The sequence below is a fragment of the Plectrocnemia conspersa genome, unplaced genomic scaffold (genome assembly GCF_051122295.1).
Source record: "Plectrocnemia conspersa isolate PC_06_02 unplaced genomic scaffold, ASM5112229v1 ptg000010l, whole genome shotgun sequence".
Classification (NCBI taxonomy): Eukaryota; Metazoa; Arthropoda; class Insecta; order Trichoptera; family Polycentropodidae; genus Plectrocnemia; species Plectrocnemia conspersa.
In genome coordinates this window covers 9,288,781-9,297,500 of record NW_028277174.1, presented here as the reverse complement: position 1 = coordinate 9,297,500, position 8,720 = coordinate 9,288,781, and the positions used below count along the sequence as shown (strand labels likewise).

Here is an 8,720-nt window from a genome sequence, read left to right as displayed (position 1 = left end):
GCTTAGCGTACTACGTCCAAGGGTCTATAATAAAAAATACGACCCCAAAATAAAAGGGGAAAAACACGAAGCTTATTCGTTTCGACACGCAACTCCTCAGCCTTTTTATTTATGCGTTGACATTTAGTCAAGTCGTTTATTTTTTTCTTTCGCCCTATTTGCCCACCTCTCTCCATTAGCGACGCGTAACTATTAATTTCTTCCTAAATTATAAAAAGACGCGTTTTTATATGCTTCAGCATCTTCTCTCTTAACTAGCAGGGGGATAATTTAATTTTAAGCGCTGGCTTGTAAAGGGTTAAAATTTATCTTGAATAATATTTAAAAGCATTTTCTTGAACGTATATGTTTTTTTTATTAAAAAATAGAAAAGCATAAGACTGCTCGTTGTTCGATCAAGATATCAAAAAAGAGTCTACATTGTCTTCTCTCTCAAAGCGAGTTTGTTTGTCCTCGGATCGAATCCGGATAGTATCTTGTTCAGTCACGTCTCGGTCGGCGGTTCTAAATGCTCTCTCGCCGTGTGAACAATTCCTGCTTTAATGACTTTATAAATAACCTCGGTTTGTAGGTGGTATGCAGGGGGAGCGCCCATACCCCGCTTCGGCCCGGGGCCGTTCGCTAGGGGCGGCTTTAATTAATGCATCTCGAAAACTTATTCAATTTGCCCGTTGGAGTTTTTTTTTTTTTTGGTGAACCAATGGCTCGTGAACGTTTGTGACGATTTAATTCGAATTTATGAAGCGAGACAGTCGGGATTTTGGCCATCGATTGCGGATTTTTGGCACCTCGTTTGCTTCAATTTTGCTTTGGCCCGATTCCAAAAACGTCGCGCGACAATGTATCGGTTCGCAGGAATGAATACAATAATTTGTCTGGTGTGAACTCGATACTGTCGAATTATTAAATTTAAAGTAAGTTTTTTTTGTATATCTACGTTTAAAAAATATTATTGCAAAATAGTATCACACACAACTAATTAAAATTATCTTGTTTATATATCATAAAAAATTGATTGGGAAAAATCAAATTCCAGTTTTGTTCACAAACTGCTGCTGCAATTTAGTTTGTCGCATTTTACATGCAGGGCTTACAATTTTAGGATATCTCAATTTGAACAATTTCAATAGCTCTATTAGCGTTGCAGTTTGTAATGTTCAATCAATGCAAAGCACGCTGGTTTCCCGTACTAGGAGGCGTCGAAACGCCCAAGCTATTTAAACTACAACTTTTGATACATTTATCACCCAAGAAGTATTTAAATTCGTAAATAAAACGTCATCCCTTATTCATGACGTCGCCTCGGCGAGACCAGACCACTATATACCTTATTAACATCACACTTGTTTCACAATTTAATTTCGCGATGGGTGCGAACCCGCCGAGCTGAGTAATTTGCGAGCGTTGTGCAGCCAGCTCGCTCGGCGCTTTTTTTTTATCTCTCCTCCCTTTGCACTTGTGCAACTCATTTACATTCAAGACGCACACACAGAGTGTCTGCCTCCGGGCAAATAGCCGGTCAGGTATTCCGAGAGAAAAAACGACACGAGAGACTCGTTCTCCCCTTTTGCCGGGAGGATTCATTTAGCGCGCTCCGGCGATCCGGAACGCCGGATAATTAGAGGGTGCTGGGTGATTTTTCTTCTATACACCCACAGAAATACAAATACCAACAATTATTGAATCTATGAAAGCCTTTGTTCTGTATAATCACCCATAAAATCAACCTTGTAATTTGAAACATTGATCTAATGGCTCGATTTTAAAAACTATTATCGTGCTATTTATTTGGACTAGAAAATTATTATACATATTTGTGCGTGTGGTGAGATATCCTCCCTTTGGCACGCTCAAACATAAAGTAACGTGCACCCAAATAGCACGTCCTCAATTTACCGTGTTATTGGGGAGTCTACACAAATTCAAGGCGTGCTTTACTGTTTTAGGCTTTTGAAAAAAAAAATATTTGCGTGTAAATTGATATACATATGTATATGTTAATACATTTATATATTATTATTTTTCAAAATTTTATTTTAATAAATTAGGTGTAATTTAACTCGGTTTACCGACCATTATTCTGAGCTATTAAGGCCAGGATGTCGGCGCTCGAGAATGCTCCTCTTACACGAACCATCTAGCTTCTCAGCTGTCCTGCATTTCGCCACAAATAAAAAAATGTAATGTTATGTATTTATGTATTTATATATTATCTTATGGTCGACAACATTTTTCTCATATAGCAAATTCGAGTGCTTGCCGCTTACGATAGATATCTATCTCTAAACCCCTAACCCCCTTGCAGTATCGCATTCCCGTGAATAATGACCGAGCGCCGGGATGCATTTGAATATGAATCTGTAATAGTCTCGACGGTGTGTTTGCATAGTAAACAGAAGCAATTTGTATCCGGCCAGATGTGGGTAAACTTAATAATGGATTGCTAAATTTGCATTCGTAATGAATCTGCCAAGTTCCGAGCATAGATAAGTATCGAAGTTAATTAACGGATTGTTTGCTACTGATTTTACTTAGTGGGCGTTCACAATTGCATTATTCCACTCTTGTTTGACGACGGTCATTTAGAAGTGTGATGGACCGTGATTGGATTTGCTTTGTTATAAAGGGTTGATCGATTGTGTGCTATTATTTATGCATGCTTAGATGTCATGGTGATTTTTAAGCACGATCGAGTTGATCTATAGACTGTCACAGTCGCAAAAGTAATTGCATTAATTATCAAATCGTTTTGAACATTTTTCTCTAATAAGCAGCTGCGTCAATGTGAAAATTAATGTCCCGAGCGTTTGCATAACTAATCTACTTAAAAACTTTTCGTATAAAACGCTTAATGTTTTTTATAAAATTCTCGCTTAAAAAAACCATTTGCGGCATGTCAAAAGTATATAAAAATATTTTTTTACTAGTTTTTATAACACACAAACGATTTTCTTCGTATTTCTAAAACATGCTGGAATTGCCTCTTATCGCGTTTTTTACATCTTAGATTCCATCTAAAGTGCATCTGCCGCGGATGCAAGCAACCAGTTATGCCTTAATTGCACTTTGACAAATCAATATGGCACGAAGACGACGACACACATTCCGCGACTGGATATTGAATTGCTATCTATGGCCATTATCTGCATTGTCATTATAAATTGCGATGGAGTTGATATCACTGCTGTTTTATATGAGCAAAAGCGACGAAGATTTTATCTTCATGACGGTCGTTTCAACACCTGCTTCTAATTTGCATTGAAGTTTATATTTTATTTTCGCATGTTATGTAGATATAAAATAATAGATATTTCGTCAACACGAATCTGATTAGTCGGAGATTGCCATTTTAAACATTTCGATCCTTGGTATTAGAGGCACTTTAACAAAATCCCATCGATTCCGCCTCGCCAACTCCAAAACCCAAAGGTCTGAAACGCTCGAACCCATTAACCAGCGAGTCGCGTTTAATTTGAAAGGCATTAGGACTGTACGTGTACTTTTTGCTATATAACTCTTTTTATTCGCTATGTTGACAAGGGATGTAGAGAAAATCGTAGAAACGTTTTAAAGCTTGGTTTTCAAACGTTACCAATAAATTCATAAGTTAAATTGCCTCATGAATACTAGAAATAAAATTATTTACCATTCAAGATTTCCTTTACATAATACAACTAATCTTTATTGCGAATGACCAGTTACATTATGGATTGAATTATAGACTCACTTTTTGTTTAGGAATATCAAAAAATATATTTTTATTTTATTTTATCATCTATCATTGTTTCCTAGTTTTGAGGCTTTGTTTAAACTCATTAGATAGTTACTGATTGTATTCATTTATTTTAAAACAATTATAACCATCTAATTTGTAGCTAGTTTTGTATATATATAATAGTAAGAATAAGCCTATTGGACATTTCGTGTTTTAAAGCTAAATATGTGTGACTTTGCAGTTAAAATAGACGCTGGAAAATCTGGTAACAATTTGTTTTTATAAGCATATATTAAATTGCGCATATAGATGGACGCGAAGCTGTCGATATCAGGCGGTGGAGTTAAAATAGCCGGTCTTACTTGGAGTGTCGAGTTGAATTATTGTCGTCTGTGATATGCCGTATGATCCGCTGACGTGTCTCGTGCTGTGACTCCTTGGCGTCTCTGGAGCGTCTTTCTCTGCTTGTATCACATATTTTATGCTGGTTCGAGACAGCTCTGGCGAATCGCAGATGAGAATGTTGGCGGGCTAGTTGCATCTTTTTGGAGACACCCACAAAATGTATTACGCCTTAAAAGTAAAACTCTTATATGGTTACTTTTGGTGATCGTTAACAAGTGGTATAAATAACAATAGTCCTTTTGCGTACTGTAGTTTTTTTCCCTATATTTGTAAGTGCTTATGAGTGATTAACATCTCGGGACGAATGTGCTAATAGTTGATTCGTAAAATATTAGCAAGTATAAACGCATTTGTCCCGAGATCTCTCTTTCATTGTTAAGCCTTATATTCGAGATGAGTTGCTATTTTTTTCATTTGTTCGAATGGTTGTTAGATAGACCTCTAAATTAGTTATGCAGGTGGTTTATAAACCCCCAGACATAACAAGTTTATTCTCTTTATTCGTGGGTGTTTGAGATTTTTATCATATTTTGCCTGCAGATGAATATTTTTTATTGAAATTTGCATTTTCACATACAAAATAAGTATAGCATTGATCCTTTTTTAGGAGCGATGCTTTCATCACAGAATGATGTACAATGACTATTTGTATAACTGGCTGTTACAAAAGCGATTCATAAACTGTTAACATGCAACTCTCTTCAACATAAAAATATTAATCTTTTTCAGTTGATTTATATAACAAATATCAAAATTTCCTCTTTCAAATCGACGATATATATTTTCTTATTCTGTATCGAGTAGAAAATTGTATTTAATATAGCTGCAATTTTATGCTTCTCAAGGGATCGTTCTTTTAAATATTTTTATAGGAGCTTCATAGTCGTTTGCTCATTATTGAGAATCGAGACCTACAATATCTCAAACCATTTATTTAAAAAAATCGTTCTCTTCTTTTTCATCTGATGTTTAAGTGACCATGAAGCATCGCTTGTTGCGATATCGTATATTTTTCCTATAATATTTAATTATTTTTTCTACTGAATTAGATTTAAATGTCTTAAACGATCAGTACATTTATTTGAGCTCCTTTGACAAACTTCTGAAGGAAATTGACTAGTTTCGTCCATAGGGTCCTTTAGATTGGGACACACTGTTCTGAAGAGAGCCCGCATTGTTGGGTTTCCTATCTGCCCCCCTCGGGGCTCCACTTTTATACGCTTCTTTGAATGGGTCGTATTATGCTACCGCTCATAATGCCCCGGCTTTATAATTCTGTCGGGTTGAACGTGTCGAAGGCGGTTGTTAATGTGTTTTGTGGGCGAGCTTAAATATCGTGCGGTCGGGTGAAAATCAATATGAACCGGCTTATAGCTTATATAGTGCACATGCCACTTACGATAAAAATTTAGTATATAACACATAGCGCTAAACCAGTTTTTTTCAAATAATTTTCAGAACAAGTCTCTTAATATGTACGGTGTGTTTATTTTTCCGTTGGATTATAATTAAAATGAAAATTATCAGATTTACTTGCTTTTGCATCAACAGTTTCGAAACAACACCCAACGTTTATTTTTGCAATTCAGCTACGTTTTCCTAGAAAAAAAAATGTTTTTCCATTCTGCTCGTTATCGTCCAACATTGAAAGCTTTCACGTAACGGCCCTAAAGCGCTCGAGGGGTGTTATTGTTATTTATGTTTGATATTTTCCTTTGTAAGATTTTTATTTCAACATCAAAGGTACATTTTTGCGATGCTTTATAACTGACGCGTCCGATGCTTAGCGATTTTGCTATGTAACCAGTATCATATAATATTTAATATTATAATAAAAAATAAATTAGAGTGAATAAAAAATACAAATTAACTTATTGATAAAAGTAATATAATTAAAATCAGATTATAAATATATTCACACAACTGAATTAAGTTAATATTATTTTAGAAAGCTTTCGTTACAAATACATAAATTTATCAACCTTTTAGTTGTTTCTTAATAAGTTTCTTAGTTTGATGATAAATAACGTAACCTAATAGTCTCTTCGTTCTAGAATGATCTCTCAAAATGTTTCTGAATTATATCAAAAAAACATTAAACTAGATTTTTATAAATTTTACTGTATTTGTATTGAAATCAATACGGAATATATTGTATCAAGTTTTGGTGTAGGTAAATCTGAAAAGATGGTAAATGTCGGACGCAAATGTTAGATCTCCAAAAAATAGTTTATGTGGAGCAATGCAAATCGTGAGCTCCCAAAAAAATTGAGGCCAAAATAGCCGCCGGAAAAGCTGATAACAATTTATTTAATTAAGCATGTATATGGAAATGTAGCTGCCGTTATCATGTGGTGGAGTCGAAATAGTTGGTCTTAAAAATTGAAGAGTCTTCGCTGGAGTGTCGTGTTGAATTATTGTCGGCTGTAATCTGTCGTGATGATGTCCGTCTATCCTTATGTGATCAAGTGCCGTATCTTTTATATCGCTGATTCGGGACAGCTCTGCCGAATCACAGATGAGGATGTTTGTTGGCCAGTTGTATCGCTTCTTGGACACTTAAAATAAAATCGGCTTAGATGGCCACTCCGGCAATCATTATCAAAGGTGTAAACATAACAATAGTCCTTTTTGCGCAACAAGGGTACTTTTCCGATACTATGTGTGATTACGAGTGATTAGCGCCTCGTGACGGATGTGATAATAGGGGTTCCTTAAAATATATAAAATTATTAACGCAATTGCTTAGCACTGAGCTTTCTATTCCACTGGCTAGGACCAGTTGGTATTATTTTCTTTTGATTTTTTTGGAATAGTCTTTAAAATAGCATCTAAGTTAATTGTGGAGGAGGTTGGAAATCAGCGAACTAATAAATAATATAATATGTTATATATGCTAGCATAAATTTAAATACAGTAATATAGACTATGATAGCAAAAACTTGAGAATAAAACACACATTTTTAATCTTAAGTTCTAAATTTAATTTAATATATAGTAATGGTCTGAAAATGAAAATAAAAACGATTGTAAATGTTAAAACGGTTTCGCCTTTTTCTTAATAAATATCTTATCTTTGTAGCACATACTTAGTGTACAGTGTTGTTAGTGATGCGTATTTAAATATTACTATGTGTACTGGTCAGAATATTTTTTTTCAATCAGTATTTATTCAGTTCGGTCTTAATTACAATTCATTGGTCAGTATTTATAAATAATAATCAGTGTTTATATTATATGGTCCGTATTTTAACCTTAAGGTCAGTTTTATGCTGACAGTTAGTCAAAGTCATTATCATGTTGTTTTAGATCCAACTGTTTGTTTGGGTTCGCAATTGTCAGATTTCAACACAAGCCAAGCGTGCTCTCCGCCACTGCTCTCTCATTATTCCCGCTTCTTTCGTCGCTCTGAATATCTTCGTGTTATTCTGTCCGTATGTTATTTTTATTCTAATCATTTGATATTCATTCTGACCCTGAATAATATAATTAAGATTAGATTGTTAATAAAATAACTTAAAATGGATTTAAATTATGACCATTTAATTTTTTGCACATTTTTTTATTTAATTAAATACACACTGAAAATAATATCGTTGTATTATTTGTCATTAAACAGTATATACAACATATATAATAATATTATATAGATCTATGAAGATCAGGATATAACACAAGTAACAAGGAGCCGTTCTTGTAATAGTTACACACATAAAACAGAAGATGGTTGTTCAGAAATAGTAGACATTATAACCTTTCTCGATTTTTCATAATATTTAATTTTTTAAAGCTTTTTAGTTATCTTAGACTCATAATTCAATTTACTTTGTTTGTTTGATCTTGGCAGTGAAAGGTAAGATATTGAGGAAATGGTGATTTTAAAAAATAATAACCATGCAAAATACATACATAGTTTCAATTGTGTGCGTGTAATATATAACGAAGCCTATATTATATTATATATTTTTTACACTGTTCGCTTAATTGAAAGTTGAATAAATTAAATTCATAAATTTGATTCAGTGGTTGTAAACCCTTTCTAATATCAAACATAATATATATTTTAATCATAAAATAATAATAAAGCCGTAAAATAATAATAATGAGTCGGGGGTAGGGTGGCGCGTGGCACGCGAGCCGCTGCTCGTAAATTTCATCCCTCTCTCGAACGGGGGTGCAAGAGAGAATGTGCTTTATATATTTTTTCCGCAAATATGGACACACACAAGGTATTCCCGACGAAAGAAATTTTACGAGCGTGCTCCGAATTTAATATTCAGCCACAAATCCACCCACCAGTCGACCGAGGGCACATAACCACCCCCAACCCCCGGACCGAGAATCCCTCGTAATTGGATCTGACACTTTTGTGTCGATCAAATGCCGTATCTATAGGTATGGAAATGTGGTTAACTCGCACGCTCGTAAAGGCCTAGCGTATTGGTGCTGTAATAAAATTTGAAGCACGAGATGGTATAACTAAATACCAATGCTAATAATAATAAAATATATTCATGTATAAATTTTTTTAACTTAAAAAATCAACTCTTATTGGACCGTTGTTCGTTTTTGTTTATTCAATCGTTTTATTTCATATTTG

General features: G+C 34.3%; 1 protein-coding gene across 4 annotated transcripts in view; it reads left to right on the top strand.

Annotated features, from left to right (window-relative positions):
- Positions 1-8,720, top strand: part of sbb (scribbler) — a 264,527-nt gene that overhangs the window by 230,455 nt on the left and 25,352 nt on the right. The gene's annotated exons all lie outside the window — the stretch shown is intronic.